Genomic DNA, 18,487 nt, shown 5'->3' on the forward strand with positions numbered 1-18,487 from the left:
CTGTAAAATTTGGGACAGATTTAACATATTAAAGCCCATTTTCGTCATTTAAAAAAATAGCGTTTGCAACACGTTGCAAAACTCGATTTTTTCAGCACTCGTATTATTTAGTACAATTCGTGCTGAAAAATCATCTTTTTGCAACTACACTAGTTGCACAAACTACTATTATCACGCCGCATAGCATCGCAAATAGGTCAAGATTCATGTAAGTTTACGTCTTACTGAACAGATTTCCACAGCTTTAATTTTAAAATACGATTTGAATGCCAAACGGCGACGTGCGTTTTAGTCATTACTTGATGTAATGAAATTGATTTCATCTGCACATCAAATGGAACGTAAAATTAGATTAGGACAGATTGTAATTTGAGTCACCAAATAATGATGTCCAATAACATTTCAGTCATATGCAAGTTTTATTATATTTTAGAGTGTAAGTAATTAGTGTATGTCTTTTGCAGGCTTTGGATTTTCGTCAAATTCATTCAAGTTTCATTAGGAAATGCTTTTGATTTCCACGGGAAGTTTGTTTGAGATTTCAGAAGATTGAGTTTGTTGTTCAATGTCTCTTTTGTTCTACAAACAAACTACCAAACAACGGTTTTGTTGCAGTTCAAAACCAAAGTTTGTATCGAGCCGTGTTGGTTACATAAATTCCTTCACCACATCGAAGCTTCAGGGGCCCCAAACCTCAATCAAATTTTCGGTCTAGTGTTGACTAGTGCAATTAAATGTGATATACTTTTAACTCCGAAGAATGTAGACGCCTTCCAAGGCCGTGGTCAAAAAGGAAAATAATCAATGATGCAAAACTTCTGCGTCGCTTTTTTGCCACAAACATTTTATTGAGTTGCTACAAAATCAACGCCGATACAGCGAATGTCACTCCACGTCTAGAATATCAATGAACCAATAGCAGTCGAAGCCGATCGTTGTTTCTCCCTACGCATGAGATACCGGCGGCATCCAAACCTATAAACCCCGGAATTATCATACCAAAATAAGCTCGCCCGGAACGCTCCACCGAACCTGCATAAATTTGCATAGATATCACGGCTCACCGCTGCTAGTAGCTAATTCCTAGCCGTTAACTGTTCATCAGCACCACCCAAATAATGTGGACATCTTTATGCGCGGTTTCTTTCCAACATTCAAACATGCGGTGTGGTGACTGACGGACGATTTAAAAACAGTCCAATGGCCATCGCCGCCGCAATCACCGCGCCGTACCAAATCCATGCTGCATATCGAATCGATTCCTATTGAGTGACATTTGATGTCAACATAGATAAGCGCCACACGGACGGACCGGACGGCGGCGGGTCCGATGACAGCAACTACCTTCTTCATAATATATGTCGCACTACGACGACGGGCAGCGGCGCGCCACCATCGAGGAATCTAATTTACGATCCGAAGATGCGAAGCGCAAACGGCCACGCACGGCTGTGAATGAACTTTCCTGTCGGAGGACTTGGAACGAAATTAATTTCCCATAAAAGTCACTCCGATGCGATAGGGTGCCTTTGATTGCTTCTTCTGCGGTCCTACGCCCGCCCGGTGTGGGAAGAAATAAATTAGCAACTATAGACCGAGCTTTCGGAAGCGGCTTAAATGTTTGCGATACTCCTCGGAGAAACCCCTCGTGAAAGTTCTTCGATACCGTCGAACCAAGTCGGGCTGGTGGCATTATTATGGAGTAAAACTATATCTGTGGGAAATACGGTTTTTATTTAGCTCACCCGATTACAATATGAAGATATGGACTATGGAGCCTTGCTAATGTATATAGATAACAGATATGTCTACCTTCGATTTGGTATTCAGTTCCGGAGTCATCTGACATTTTAGGTGCGGTGGTCTGAACTGTGTGATAAAAGCTACGCCACGATGTGGAGAATAAAGTGAGTCGGAAATTAGCATTTGGCAGATAGTCCTTATAGTCTTGGCAAAGAGTCATGGAGAAACTTCTTCTAGATAGAATACTGTCAATTGAATAAAGGAATATTTTAATGAAACTCTGAGAAAGCACACACACCCAGATCAATTCTTGGGGTAATCTGGAAGAAATTTTGGATAAATACTGTAAGAAAATCAGACAGCAACTTCAACATTTTTGAAAGAAATTCAGGTTGAAGTAAAATTATTACTGAACGATCGGCGTATTTAACGCTGAGCGCTTTCTGAACGTTGGTTTCAAGTGTTGCTTGAGATTCTTTCTTAAGTTATTTGAAGAAAAACTTTTGCTAGAGCTAGGAGCTAGAAAGAGTTCTAGATGAAATTATTTGAACCTATAAGAGGACGTTCTCAAAGGTGCCGATGAAACCATGGGAGATTGATTCAAAAGGCAGTGTTAGGTGATGGGCGATGGCACAAATCTCCAATTAAGGGAAACGTGCTTCTAAACCGACGCTCGGACCGTGATACTATGCACAACACAGTTACTATTGCGCTCCAATATTATGGCCTGTTCTTCATCAACGACTCCTACCATCGTTTCTCGTCTATAGGAAACTGCTGTATGCTAACAATCTCGCAATATTCGCAGGGATCAAGTCAATACCAAGATGAATACAAACCCTGGTCAATACTAGACTGCCTGGCTCTGAAGCTTACGTACGTCTTAGATGTGCTTCCTTAATGTTGTGCTGATAACGGGATGAATGTAAACATTAAATATTTAAAGCAATCTTCTATTGCCGATGCTTATCTTAGGTTCAACGCGATTATACTCTCACCGGAATAGATTTGGAACTAGTAGCGGCAATCAGAAACCTTGTGGTTAGTATTGATGGACTCAAAACTTTGCACTAATGAGCATACTTTTTTCCACTTTGTCTGCTCAAGCCTTCATTTGTAGGAATGCATTACGATGAAACTTTCTCAATTGAAAAAAAAAACTCGTTACGTTCAACTTTCCAAAGAACCCATATGTTTCGATGCCACTAACTATACATATTAGAGATTAAACACAAAAGAATAATAATAAAAAGAAGTTATATCGTTTGAATAGGGATGTTGAATTGCCCTGAACTTGTTCCAAAATCGGGCATGTCAAAATTGTATGACAGAATGATCTTGGAGTTAATTCTCAGTACTTACCAACCTATGATCACAGGTGGCCACCAGACTGCCTTCGGAAAATCCGGAACGTAGGTAAAAATGGTCATTTTATTAAGTTGAGAGCTGCACATTATGTTCTAAAGCATTTCTGACGATTATCTTAGTGTTAATATGTAACGAATTGCATATACACCGCTGATCATGGTGTATGTCTGACCAGAAAAAGCAACCTCAGATCGGATTGCGGCGAGACTGTTGAAGCTTTCGTGAATTTAATTTTTGTGAGTGTCTCCACTCAAGATCTCATTTATTTGAATTCTTGCTGCACCGAAAACTTGATAAACTACAGATAATTCACGACTCCGTAGTACGTTGACTAAATACGCAAATATCATGTCGAATGCGTCGAAAGGAAACACGATCGGTTTTGGAACAAAAGATTATTGCGTTCGAGTTAAAATAGATAGCCAGTCCTATTTAGTCACAGCGCTTATTGGGCGCAAATCACGAACAATTTCAGTACGATTTGTTAACCAGAGCAGACGTGATTCTGATAGCTAATTAGTGACTAGTCTAGCGAAACAAATTAGTTAGTGGCGTGAACGAAACGGTAGATCCGATAGTGAGTTATTTCCATTGCTCATATTTTAAGAAAAAGTTCAATCTTCCGAGTTTTATAGATTTAGATTTGACTTTTTGGAAAAGGAAATAGTGATCGGAGAATTGCAAGAGACTGTCCGTGAATCAAAGTTCGGACCAGAGACGGTAAGCCCAAAGAATATTTGGTTGTTAGTTAGAATGCGGGCTAATAAATCGGAATACTCGCTGATCAATGCGGGTATTTTTCCTAGGTTTGGAAAACGACTGATGGTCCACCCTATTATCCTCGATTTGTGAGCTGAGTTCTCACGGAAAGCGAGACCATACACCCAAACCGCCTCCCACACCCTACCAAGCTCCGTGTCGAACAGTGCACACTCAGAAATAAATGTATGCTAAATAGGTTAAAAGTCATACTAACTGGCTATTCGCCTGATTGACCTCAAATTAGTTTTAGCTTGAACAATACGGAGATAGTATAAATTCAACTTATTAGCGCATAGTATAACTTTCCAGTATATGAGAATAGAATAAAAGCGATGATGGCCTTCCTATGATCGGTCAGGACTTCCTCCATCGCCTTTCTTGGTGCAATTGTGTCAATAAGTCCCCCCATCTCAGAAAATTTGTCGTACACTAGATGCGTCTCACTACGAACTATCTCCGTCGAGAATAGCGCATTACCGTGGCAGTTTTTCAGCTGGGTTCCGCTTTGGTCCTGCTCCAGTGCGATCCAATTTGAGAGAACCATATATGTTTGCCGTTCTTTGTGCGCTTCCTCCGATCAGCTTGGATTCCGCCCCGCTCATTGAACATATGAACATCATTGAGCATCTGACACTTGATGGACACAGGTGCTGATTTTGGCCTGAGATATATTAGCATCTACAGGTTGATGACGGTGGAACTCGTCGTTTTGGATGAATTACTGCAGCTACATCGAAATGATCATTTCAGACCAATAACTTCGATTTCCTCCTATTTTATTTTTATTTCGCAACGTGCGATAACCGATGTTTGTCCGAAAGCACCTGTAAAAAAATACCCATGTTTAATGTACTCAATCAATATGTTTATCAGTTTTTAAAGAAAAATACCTACAAACTTACGCTTAAAAATATGTATGAATCGCCATGTTGCAGGTGTTTGCATTTTCAGAACTTGAAACGCGTATCATCACACTTGAGCAAATCTTAGTTATACAACTGTAAATATTTCAGCACAAACCAGCCTTAGTATACATTTGAATGTTTGATAGTATAAATTTTATACATAGCTATGTTTTAATGTTGAAAATCACTAAAATGATTAAAATTTAAACTATTTGCGTTTATTTTAAATTCTGAGTGCAGGCAAAAGCTCCCGTGGAGCTATACTTTCTCGCAGCGAAGCCGACGCCAAGCGACGCAGACGCCAGAAAACGTAGCATCGAAGTTCTGCTGCTACCCCGCTGACCTCTGCACCGTATTTCTGCGACACCAACCAAGGTGCATGTCCACACTGCTAATTTGTGCCTGTTTGTGTGATGTTGGGAGAAGCATACGTCTCAGTCTCCAAAACCTGCAAAATTTGAAGCGATCGCGAGCATTAAATGCATTGGTCGCTATCGGATGCCAAATCGACTTTGCCATTTCGAAGCCGCATAAGAACGATTGAACGGCGAGGGAGAAGCATTGGCATCAAGGAGTTACGCTTCGAGGGAAGTGCGCATAAAGGTTTGATTACGCCAGAAATCCAGAAGAAGGTCAGAATTGTTGTAAAGCCTAGGTTTAAGTTATGATTAGAATTCTGAGAACAGATAGGTAGTTTGAGTGACGTCACCACCTAATAGCTTGCTGATAGGCCTCTGTACAGTCGAATGAATTTTAAATACACGAATTTTGAAGCAAGCTGGAATTTCGTTTAGGAAGGTAATCAAATTTTACGGTTCTTGTTCGTATTAGTTTATCAAATTTCGGCTATCATTCCGATCTTGGGTCTTTGAAATTTTAGAATATTAAATTTTTCTTTATTGGTCTGTGAATTTAGTAGGTTTTTCCAATTTTTGGCTGTATGTGGGGTTCGTTGGAATGATTTCGAGTGTTTGAGCAGTCTATAACTCGCCCTATTTGAAGAGCCTCAGCCGGGCCATTAAACAGCCTCAGCAGTCTCTCCCTTCCGGAGAGTGGCGCTTAAGCTACTGCAGGTCAGGAACTCGTTCATTCGTTTCATTTATACAGTTCTTTCTCAGCTATGAACGCAGGTTTCCACCAAACGGCCTATCGGATAATCCGGAACGTCCGTAAAAATGGTCATTTTGGAAAGTTTGTCCTAGAGAAGCATTTTTTAAAGCCATTTCTGACGGTTATCTTCGAGTTCACTCTGCTATGACTGCAAGTGGCTACCAGACGGCCTCCCCGAAACTCTGGAATATCCGTAAAAATGGTCGTTCTGTATAGTTCGTCCTATGCCAGCATTTTTTGACGTAGGACTTACGTCTTTCTTTACTATACTGAGTGTCATTTAGATTTTTGGAAATCGGAAAGCGTTACGCTGGAAGGGAAGATTTCAAACGATACTAGCGCCTTTATCTTTCGATGGATTTTTAATATTTATATATCAATCGACTCGGACACTCTCCAGCAATTTGCCTATTTCATTGAAACTTAAGATTCTTAACGATAGACTTCTTCGTGTATAAAAGAAGCAGTGCCTGCCGTGTGCGAGTCATTACAATTTGTGACAAAAACGCGTACTGACGTGCTTTTTGCTCGCGCATTGTTCGTTTCGTTCGTTCGTTCGCTGTGTTTGTTTACGTACACAGCATGCAGTCGCCTGCAGTAGAACTGCCGGTGGGTCTGCGAATATGCATGAAAGAAGTGGGCGCATTTTTTTTGTCAGCTGTGCTTGATGATGGTCGGATGCAGTGTCGGTTGCGATGGATGCATATAGCATCGCTCGGAGTTCATGACTAGTGGCCGATGATGGCTGAGGCAGCGAGGGCAGCGGTGGTGGATTAAGAAGAATAAAATTAGAGGGACTTGGTCTGCTCATCCACGAAAAGTGAATGGTTTCATAATCCACATGATCCCGGGATGGGTACGAGTCATGGCATATGACGGACCATATGTTATACTATAACAGTTCTGATTTCCCAGCCAAAAAAATCAACTACAATGATAAGAATAAAAATTGGATAAAAATAATTACTTTCATTTATTCGCAGAAGGCATTAGCAATTAAAGATGCACAATCAGCAAAAGTGTTAATATCCATTTTAGGTTAGAAAATTTCGCTGTATTACATGTAAATGTTTTGAAAAAGTCCGCAAAAAATAATGTCCAGAAGAATATTTAAATAAAAATAATCTTATTCTTTGTTTTTCATTTTCTGAGAAATTATATTATTAAACTTGACGTAGACTTAAAGTTTGGAATCAAAACATTAAATATTTTTTCGTTGACGTATTAGCAGTACCTCCACTATTTTAGTAGGGTTACTGCTCCTTGACTTGTTTCTTATTATTGTGATTTTTTTCAGCAGTAAGCAAAAAAAAGCAACGAAATTTGTGCTGTATTTCTTTGTTTGGTAAACAAGTTCCCCTAAAATAGCACATTTTGCCAAGGTCTAAAAATTTTATTAATAGAATTTTAAAACTTCAAATACTATCAGCATTAAGAAATCTATAAATGCCCTACATTTGCTTAGGTAAATAAGAGCTTAATAGTTAGAAACAAAGCAATTCTAATTATGTATTTATTTATTAGTTTTATTTCCAGAAGCTTTGAATAAACATATTGCTAATAATTCTACACAGCATGGAAGTTGTCGTTTCCAATATCAATACCTATAATCAAACTCCATAGATCCAAAATATAGAAGTCAAATGTAAATATGTTGCGTTTAAAAAAGTCCTACGTCTACTTGCGGTTATGTTAAAAACATTACCCATTGCTAGTTTTTCTATCTCTTTTCTGATAATAACCTGGAAGTTAGTCAGTTGGGGAGTTTTTACCATACAACATTTGTATACAGTTTACCACCTTCACCATAGGTATAATCAGGGTTCTTATATCAGAGTTCACTCACTTCGTCACTAGATGGGAGAGGTGGGCGCAGGGGTGAAAAGTTCATAAACATGAAATTGGCATACTGCAACGCCTGTTTGTATTCATCTTGGGTATAATAATGCCTTTTGACATAATGCCTTGTGTCATAAGGCCGTTGGGCATAATGCCATTTGGTATAACGAGCTCAACAGTGGTCATTTGTCATAATGCCATTTGGCAAAACGAGTTCAACAGCCAGTGGCCATTTGACATAACGACCGTTTGGCATAAATACAAAAATAATCATAATGGTATGGCCTTTTGGCATAACGAACATTAAAATAATTTTAAAACCTCCACAAGAGTCATTTTTTCTTGTTGTCTTATTCTGGGCACATGCGTGTTTTCAAGGAGCAATTTGTCTTTCGCCTAATTTCGGGCAAATTCGTGATTTAAATAAATAATTCCGGCATTTGCGTATTTTTTTCAAGAAAGAGTTATTTTGTTTATCATGTTAAGAGCAAAAGCATGCTACAAATGGAGGAATGATCTACTCATAAGAATTCTTCCAAACAAATGCGTGCGATTGAAGAATGAGTTTTTTAATCTTTTACGTTTTAAGGGGGAAAATTCAATTAAAAGATGGAATCATGAGTGCATTAAAAGATTGGAATCAAGAGTCTTGTTCCAAGCGTACGTACTTGTGGAAAGGAATCATATACGCTTGGACTTATTTCGGTCAAATGCATACTTTCAAAAGCAGCGGCCACCTTCTCTTCTGTCTTACTCCGGGAAGACGCGTACTTTTGAGAAAGTAGTCATATACTTTTCTGCCTTGATCCTGGCAAATGCGTACATGCAGTTCTTTTTTACACGGGTGGCTTTTAGTCGATTACGACCTTTAGCGTTATTAAAACTATGAGTTAACCCCATGAAAAAAATCACAAAAATCAAAGAAAATGCAGGTGGTATTTAAAAAGCTGTGAAAAATTAGATTAATCGGGAAATTAAAGAGTACCAAGCGTGTAAAAAAAAATATTGGGTATACTTTTGAAGAAGGCATCATCTACTCTTCGTCTTGTTCTGGTCAAATGAATACTTTTAAAGAAGGAGTCATCTACTCTTTGCCTTATTCCGGGCCAAAGTGTACTCTTGAAGTAGGCATCATTTACTCTTCTGCCTTATTCCTGGCAAATACATACTTTCAACGAAGGGGTCACCTACTCTTTTGCTCACGTCTATGCTAACGACCTCGACGTTATAACGCAACATCGACTTCAAGGGTGGTAACTTCACCACCCGTCGATCGCAAGCTATGATAGTAACCTATTGGTCTGTATCATAAACTCGCGTAGGAGATGAGCATCCCGACAACAAACGCCACGCATGAACCGCAATGACCTCTATATCTGCATACGGAGGTCCCCGCAGCCCACCCGTGACATTTTTGTTGTTGGGGTTTTTTTTTTTTTTTTAAAGGGAGAATGCATTTACACACTAACCCAGTACACGTGCATTGTAGTTGCCAAACTACCACACGGAAGTGTACTGGAGTGTCGGACTCGACCATACCGGTAATACCGACTAAACTCCCTTGGGCTCCACCATCGTTTCCCCCAGGAACTACCTCGCAGTACTACTTCTGGGGGATGGCAGTACTAAGCGTACTCGCTCATTATCGCTCACACAGGCACTCGTCCCACGCGAGACTGACTTGGGTGCTCGCACACCATTCACTCCATTTGAGTCTTACTTGGATGCTCTCCCGAGCGCTCCGCTGCCATGCCTCGAGGTGTCAATAGCGGTAACTGCCTGGGCCTACAGATATTACGCTACGACACTCCTGCCTCAGCACGAGCAGATCAATCACACCACTGCCGAAGCAGACCACACGCTACCCTGCCGAAGCAGGGACACTCCCCATGCACCACCTGTGCACAACTGTAGGTGTGTGGGTACAACCCACTGCTACCCTGCCGCCGAAGCAGCTTCCAAAGACCATTCGCTCCATGTGACCCTTTTCGGGTGCTCACTCTAACACTCCACTGCAATGCCTCGAGGTGTCGATGGCACCTCGACTCCTACCTCAGCATGTGCAGTCCATACTCAGACTTCTGCTGCGCTTCGAGGTGACAATAGCGGCGACACGCTATGACACTCCTGCCTCAGCACAACCAGATCACTCACTCCCTGCCAAAGCAGCACGCGCGCTACCCTACCGAAGTAGGGACACTCCCCATGCCAATTGGCACTCCCTGGGCTTGTGCTTTTGAAGCGGCACACAGTCGCTTTGATAGAGTCTGATTACGGGCACTTGTGGTTTTTTGGGAGGGATTTTAGCAGAGCCCACTGCTAAATCCCACCACGCCCTAGGCAGTTGTTGGGGTGAGCATGGTGTTAACTGCATCACGGTATTCTCAAGTGTAGCTGCTGGTTTTGTTCAAGACGCCACCAGCGCTGCTGTAGTTTCGACATAATCTGTTCAATTCCATATAACTTCTTCCCGACACATCTTCTAGACGAGGTTGTCCGGCAGCATGACATGGCATGACAAGCAGCATGGCATGGCGTTCAACATCGAATCGCGGGCATGTAAACATCACATGCTCTGCCGATTCTACCTCACCTACACATTCCGGGCACTCCGCAGAATCTGCGAACCTGAACCTATGCAGGAACTTTTTGAAGCAGCCATGCAACTGTGATAGGTGGAAGTTGACCTGACCATGCTTCCTACTAATCCAATTCGATACCTCCGGAATCAGTCTGTGGGTCCAACAACCTTTGACTGCAGTGTCCCATGCCCTTTGCAATTTGAGCAACGAAGCTGCTCTCTTGACATGTCACACTTGCACCGAGTCCCTGTCTTTGAAGCACTCCACATCTTCCTCCGCAAGTATGTCTATCAGCATCATCCCAGCAATAACGCACAGCGCCTCATACGATATGGTGCGGTATGCGCTTGCAGCAGACACATCAGCCGGTGTTCCCTGTTTAATTTCTTAAAATTGCATCCGGCCTCTAGTGCTTTGGACCATCCTGGAACGCCGTATCGCATAATAGACAATGCTACACCCGCTATACGCCTATGCACCTGACTTTGCACCGCCAATCCGTTGGACATGATTCGCGATAAAGATTTTATTGAAGCTATTATCATTGAAGCTCTTTGGCATACATAATCGACGTGGCTCGTAAAATTGAGCTTATCGTCGATCATCACGCCCAGATGCTTTAATGACCTCACGGAGTTAATTGTGCAGGTCCCTACGTTTATCCTCGCTTGCTGCAACCCATGGTGGTTATGCACCACAACAACCTCAGTCTTGTAATGTGCTAACGCCAACCTCCTTGAGTTGAGCCATTCTTCGACTCTGCTAATCGCGTACGAAGCTTTCAATACAACTTCGTCGAGTGTCGCCTGTGACCTATAACATTACATCATCCGCAATCTAGCATTACATCATCCGGTCCTCCAGCAGGACTACGTAGCAGAATATGACCTCTAGCGTTAATGAACCAAGAGGCCCAATCCACTGCCCACGCGTTGAAGTCACCTGCTACAACTAATGGTTTAAGACCAGTTAGTCTCACTACAAGATTATCTAACACCCTAGTATATTGCTCTATGCTCCATCTTGGAGGACAGTAGCAGCTGCAAAAGTAAACTCCGTTTACCTTTGCTATAACGGAACCCTCATCATCAGGAGATGACACACCGCAACTCAACTGCTAGATTTAGCAGACTGCGGTATGGGTCGGATAGCAAGGCAACATCAGTATTATTCTCGTGTACCGACTGTTGTAGCAGCGCTTGCTTGGTTGAGATTTAGCTGAGCTACTTGCCTGGCAGGTGTGAGCCTTGTGAACTTCAGATCCACACCTCCGGCAAAGCCGACTCCGATAAGGACCTTCAGGTTGACCTTATCCAGTACCTTCTTGACGTCAGCCACAGGTACTTGGAATGAGGCAACCTGCGTTCCAGCATAACCTTTCCGCAACCGAATCGCAGTTTCCTGGATTTCAACGCCACACTGATCTCTCAGTGCAGCTGCGGATGCAATTGACATCATCCCCAAGGCCAGTGAGCTTTGTATTGCCCCGCAAAGCCTTCAGAACGTCAGCATAGCTCTTAACATCAGCCTTGACGATAATTGCTTCGCATCTGTCCTTCCTGCCATGACCATTGGAAGGTGTGCCATTTCCTCTACGGGCACTCCCCTTATTGGCCAATGGCGCCTTCGCCTCCTCTACCGCTTTTCGCTCCTTCTCCGCCTTTTTGGGATTCACAACTTCCCTCTAGGGCAGGCCTTCCTCCCGGCGAAATTCGGTAGTCCTCGTAGAAGGAGGATTTGGTTTCCGTCGTTCCTTAGGGCCAGCAATCTGCTCAACCTTTTCCCGATGGATCTTAGTAGCCTTCTTCTCGTGCAATACACGCTTGGCGCTAGCTCCCAGATCGGTTGCCATACTGACCTTACTAAGCTTTGGGGTTGCTCCAGTAACAGCCATGCGTCTGCAGAGTTCTGCAGTCTGGCTTTCTGCCAGCTGCTTTTCTTCCGTAAGGACTCGAATCTTCGACTCGGCTTCCTTCCTGGCCTCTACCGCTTGGTTCACTGCCAACTCTTTCTCCTCGGTAAGTTGGCGGATCTTTCGTTCCGCCTCCTTACTTGCCTGCAGCAAGGACTTCCACTCCTGATTTGCCTCTACAACCATGTTGCAGAGGGTCAGCACGGGCTTCTTAAGGTCCTTGCTGTATTTCCCGCCGTTGTCCAGAAAGGACATTATTACGTCCGTTACTCTCCACTCGAATTTGGTTTTTTGGTTTGGTCGACATTTTGGTCCCACGAGTCGCGCTAGAAAATAGGTTCGCCATGCCAGAGCTCCGCAATAACGTGGTAAGGGAGCGCTATACTGTGGGGGGGTGCCCAGGTACCCCACAGGCTCCGTTAGCGGCCTGCTATTTATTTCACCCCTCAGACCATGCATCCCCTTGGTACGGGTCGCTTGATATATTAGGGGTTAGGGGACGTCATATTATTAGCTACACTGAAGTGCTCCTAATAATATGACCAGATTTACACCGCTACACACTGCTCAAAAGTATCTATATCCCCAGTGCCACCAAGTAGTCCTTCAAGTGGAACATCCGGTAAAATGGTCAATTTCAGTAATTCGTCCCAGAAAGTTGCGACTTTTTCTAAAACGTTTGTTGTAGCACTACCAGAGCAAAATCAATGCAAACATCACTCATTGACCCCTTATTATTTATTTATTCAGACTAAGGCCGAAGTGGCCTGTGCGGTATATAAGAGTCTTCTCCATTCGGCTCGGTCCATGGCTACACGTCGCCACCCACGCAGTCTACGGAGGGTCCGCAAGTCATCAAGATCGATCCACCGATGCCAACTCGCGGTGGGTGACTCACATTGTCTTCTCTTGAACCTCTTCCTATCATCGTCTTCGACGTGTTGATGACTAATCCGATCCGCTTGGCTTCCCTCTTTAGTCTGATGTAGGGTTCCTCCATCTTCTCAAAGTTACGTGCCATAATATCTATGTCGTCGGCGAAGCCAAATAGCTGGACGGACTTATTGAAAATTGTACTACTCGTGTTAATCCCTGCTCTTCGTATTACCCCTTCCAAAGCGATGTTGAATAGCAGACACGAAAGACCATCACATTGCCGTAACCCTCTGCGGGTTTCGAAGGGACTCGAGAATGCCCCTGAAACTCGAACTACGCACATCACCCGATCCATCGTCGCTTTGATCAACCGTGTCAGTTTATCCGGAAATCCGTGTTCGTGCATTAGCTGCCATAGCTGGTCCCGATCGATTGTATCATATGGGGGGCTTTGAAGTCGATGAATAGATGATGTGTGTATTCGCGGCACTTCTGCAGTACCTGGCGAATGGCGAACACTTGGTCTGTGGTGAAGCGTTCACCCATAAAACCCGCCTGGTACTGCCCACAAACTACCTTGCAATTGGTGCTAGTCGACGGCATAAAATTTGGGAGAGTACCTTGTAGGCGGTGTTCAGCAATGTGATTGCACGGTAGTTGCTACAATCCAGTTTATCGCCCTTTTTATAGATGGGACACACGACACCTTCCATCCACTCCTGCGGCAAAACTTCCTCCTCCCAAGTCTTGGTAATGATCCAGTGCAGCGCTCTAGCCAGTGCTTCACCACCGTGTTTAAATAGCTCTCCTGGTAGCTGGTCAACCCCAGGGGCTTTGTTGGTCTTCAGCCGACCAATTTCCTCCTGGATTTCCTGGAGATCCGAAGCCGGTAAGATTATGTCCTGCGCGCGTTCTCCCAGGTCCATCACCATTTCGCCATCTTCTTCTGCCACATCGGCATTCAGGTGCTCTTGGTAGTGCTGCCGCCACCTTTGGATCACCTCACGCACATAGTGGCACGTGGCCCAAACGTGAACGGTTTAACTTCTCATAGAACTTTCGTGTGTTATTAGCGCGGTACAGTTGCTCCGTCTCTTCACGGTCTCGGTCTCTGGCGCTTTTTTCTCCGGAAAATCGAGTTTTGTCTGTTCCGCACCTGTTTATATCGTGCCTCGTTCGCCCTCGTGCGGTGTTGCAGCAATCTCGCCCATGCTGCATTCTTCTCTTCTACTAACTGCTCACATTCGCCGTCATACCAGTCGTTTCTCTGATCCGGGGACACCGTGCCAAGTGCAGCGGTTGCGGAATATCTCTTCAGACATCTTCAAGAGACGCTGCGCCTAGCTGCTCTTACGTTGGGAGTGCCGCTTCCAGTTGCTGCGCGTATTCTTGGGCTAGTCTACCGTCTTGTAGCCGCCCAATATAAAACCGCGACGTCCGACTTCGACGCGTGTTGTACACCGTCGAGAGTACGCAGACATACTGCAACGAGGTAGTGGTCGTATTCTATATTTACACTGCTGTAAGTGCGGACGTTCGTGATGTCGGAGAAGAATTTACCGTCGATTAGAACGTGGTCGATTTGGTTTTCCGTTTCTTGGTTAGGTGATCTCTATGTGGCCTTGTGGATATTTTTGCGGGGAAAGAAGGTGCTTCGTACTACCATTCCGCGGGAGGCTGCGAAGTTTATGCATTGTTGGCCGTTATCATTCGATACGGTGTGCAGACCATCCGGTCCGATGACCGGTCTATACATTTCCTCCTTTCCTACCTATGCGTTCATGTCGCCGATGATAATTTTGGCGTCCCGCAGTGGGCATCCATCGTATGTCTGCTCCAGCTGTGCGTAGAACGCTTCTTTCTCGTCGTCGGGTCTCCCGTGTGAGCAGTGCACGTTGATGATGCTATAGTTGAAGAAACGGCCTTTAATCCTCAGCTTGCACATCCTTGCGTTGATTGGCTGCCACTCAATCACGCTTTGGCGCATCTTACCCAGCACTATGAAGCCGGTTCCCAGCTCGTTGGTGGTGCCACAGCTTTGGTAGAAGGTAGCCGCTCGATGCCCGCTTTTCCACACTTTCTGTCCTGTCCAGCAAATCTCCTGCAGCGCCACGACGTCGAAGTTGCGGGGATGTAATTCATCGTAGATCATCCTGTCGCAACCTGCGAAACCTAGCGACTTGAAGTTCCATGTTCCAAGCTTCCAATCGTGATCCTTTATTCGTCGTCTTTGCCGATTATATCGAGTCTCATTGACCCCTGGTGGCCACCTATTGGTATTCTGGGAGTTCCAGAACATCCGTTGAAGTGGCCAATTGCAGTAATTTGTGTTTTCAAAACTGTTTATTGTAGCAATGTCAGAGCAAAATCAATACAAGCACCACTCATTTACCGGTGAAGTGATCAAGTTCTGTAATTTTTCTCTGAGTGCTGTTACTTTTTTCAGCAAATGGTCCTTCCGGACCTCCGTAGCAATGGCCAAATTTTGAATTTTGTTTTGAAAAGCTAAAACTATTTTTTAATCGATTGTTTGTGCAATTTGAATGCATAGAAAACCTCGAGTGCCTGCTTGTGGATACATGCAGCTTTTTGAAGAAATTCAACAGAGACGAGACCACTGTCGAACCCCACCACATCCTAAGCACTGCCTAGTAGGCAGGCACCACAATTCGCAGTTGGCCTGGGAAGCGATAGTCAAGCCCTTGGACATAGTCCCTGCTGCCCCTAAACGACACGACATGGTGGCTGTTTGAATGCCTAATCCCCAAGCTATCTGCGGTAGCAGTATCGCTCATCTACTAATTGTCTTGCTACCTATCTGTATCCGTCCGATACTGTTATAGTTAAACCACCAACTTTTTTTTTCTAAGTTGTTGCGATAACAAAAACTGTAATTTGCGCCGTATTCGACCAGCATTAAATTCTGGGTCATGCGGATTGGTTTTCATGCCGCGTGGAAATGGCGCGGATTTAATTTTTGTAGGCGCGGAAAATATTTCAGGATTGCTGTAACAACCCTAAATTATTTGAAATTCCTTTCGCTTTTCGTGAGATTCACGAAAGAATTTAAATTTACTCCAAAGCAATACACATAAATAATATAAATCCACAACAATCGATTTCTCAATTCCATATTCCATGTCCGAGAGATGTCCTCGATCGACCAGACCACTCGAAAAATTGAAACCGTATCAAGTGGCTCTCGAGAACCGGACAGCCGTTCAGAAAAAACAAAGCTTCGTAAAGTCTTATTCATCGTAGGACGTAGTCTGTGGTCTTTCGATCCAAACCATCAGTAGCGCGTGATTTTTGTTTTGCTTTCCAGACCCGAATGGTTCGAAACCATGGCTGAATTTTTCGCATTTTGGGTGGCGAATGCCATTGCGACGAAACGTACAAATGTAAACACTCGACCAATCCCTCCATCAAAGCTCTGCTGGTCGTCTCTTGTTGGTAGCTGCTTCCGAACTTTTGATGCGGGTTTGTGTTTCATCGTTGTCGTCGGTTCGGTCGGATTTGTGATATTTGGGTCTTTGAAACGAGGTGCTATTATTGCTGACCACGCGCCGTGGTGAGGTGCGGCGGCTGCTGCTGTTTTTCGTCTCCTAGCAGCAACAACGGTCGGTCCCGCGTGGGAGAGCTCCAGTGTAAATGTTTACCAAAAACCTCCCGCATATCGGAACGAACCGGTCGCAGTGGGGACTTTCTGATTAAAGCTGGCTGAATATAGGTTGATTATGAGGCAAAAGAATATTAAAAAGTTATTTGAGATTTATTGCACTTCCATTTAAACAGCTTCTCAACATTAGAATTGCTAGTTTTGACCATCCCTATTAAACGAATTCCAGTCTGTGAATTCGGATCGGGGCTACCGGCCAACCCAATAGAGCACACACGGTATCTGCCGATAGATTGGCCCAGCTCACCGATAATCATATGCCGATAGTCCGACCGGGCTGACTGCTGCGGTGGGAATGGGCCACTTATGGCGACGATGATGGTGTTTCTGTTTGTGTTTAGTTTAAGAGTGACCTCTTACTTACCGGGCTGAAGATGCTCTTGAGATGATGAGCTGACGGTTGCAATGTGAATGGGACCGAAAGCGTATCGTCACCACACCGCACCACCGTTTGAAGTGTTGTTTCTGTTGATTGGGCGATATGATGATGATGTCAGTTTGGGTTCGATGGTTGTTGAAATTTTATGTGACTGTGTTATTGATCTTCTTTTAGATAACTGATAACCATTGCGATTGGCCCCAGTGTTCTAATTTCAGATTTTTCTTTCTCTTTGCAGGTTGGCTTTTGAAGGATGGATAACAGTTTAATGAATCGATGCAAATAACACCGAGCTGAAGGGTTCTCGATCGTCTCGGAGAATATAACTTGCCGCACTTATTAAAATAAAACCAATGAAGACATGCTGATTTTCTGTGGCATTGAAATTCTTACGTCCATGTTGCATTTTGTCACAAGATAAGAATTATAAGAATGAAATATTTATTTGCTCAACTACAAAATAGCGAACATGATGACTCAAAACGCTTAAACCGTCTAAGACGAATTAAGTACTGTCCATTTAATTCCACCAGTTAATTTTCGTTATCTTTGCAGTTGTGGTCGAAATACGTATCTGCAAAGATAACGAAAATTAACTGGTGGAATTAAATGGACAGTATGTACTTAATTCGTCTTAGACGGTTTAATACATTCCACTAAACGAGCTTAATATATTTTTATAAAAACGCTTGTCAATTCAATTTCTTGTTTGTGAAATTTTTGAAATCTCCCCATCGCCCTTGATCGACCTATTTGTTCCGTCGCAATCAAGTCGATTTTGAAACGATAATTTAATTTCCACTTTTTCGCTGATCAATCTCGGGCCAACCCGACCACACAGCCCGTCAGGCTCAGGCAGTCGAAGGAAAATCTAATATACGACCGAAAACCCAACAATTCCCTCTCACTATCTCCAAAAGCTCCGTCAACCTGGCAGGAGATAAATTTCCCATCCAATTTACCACCGTCATTGCTCGGTGCGTTCGTTACGGCCCAGTCTTACCTTCCCTCCTTACGTACACTGACTGCCACAAAACTTGTGTCTTGAACGGGTCGGCTTGAGCTGAGAGATCTGAACCAACTAGGTATGAAACGGTGGTGATGTGTATCTCACGATTGCAAATTACCGGAAAGGTTGGGATCTTTATGACCATTATCATCGTTTGGCACACGGCCTGAGGTCTGATACTGAGTGGGAGAAATTTTCCGCTGCCACATAAATACAAATCAGCACCGTCATCAGCATCATCACTATCATCATCCATCATGACCCGCCAGTAGCAGCATATCGTTCACTTTCTGTTTTGGGGTCGACGGTAGTGCTTGTGATGT

General features: G+C 43.7%; 2 protein-coding genes across 3 annotated transcripts in view; both read left to right on the top strand.

Moving 5' to 3' along the window:
- LOC134210600 (zinc finger protein 431-like) overlaps positions 1-17,538 on the top strand; it is a 93,124-nt gene extending 75,586 nt beyond the window's left edge. The window contains exon 6 of the mRNA XM_062686719.1: positions 17,394-17,538. The gene's annotated coding sequence lies outside the window, so the exon portion shown is untranslated. The remainder of the gene's footprint in view (positions 1-17,393) is intronic.
- The window catches only part of LOC134210599 (neogenin), a 565,173-nt gene that overhangs the window by 45,511 nt on the left and 501,175 nt on the right, over positions 1-18,487 (top strand). The gene's annotated exons all lie outside the window — the stretch shown is intronic.

Source organism: Armigeres subalbatus, chromosome 2, assembly GCF_024139115.2.
Source record: "Armigeres subalbatus isolate Guangzhou_Male chromosome 2, GZ_Asu_2, whole genome shotgun sequence".
In the NCBI taxonomy this organism is placed as follows: domain Eukaryota; kingdom Metazoa; phylum Arthropoda; class Insecta; order Diptera; family Culicidae; genus Armigeres; species Armigeres subalbatus.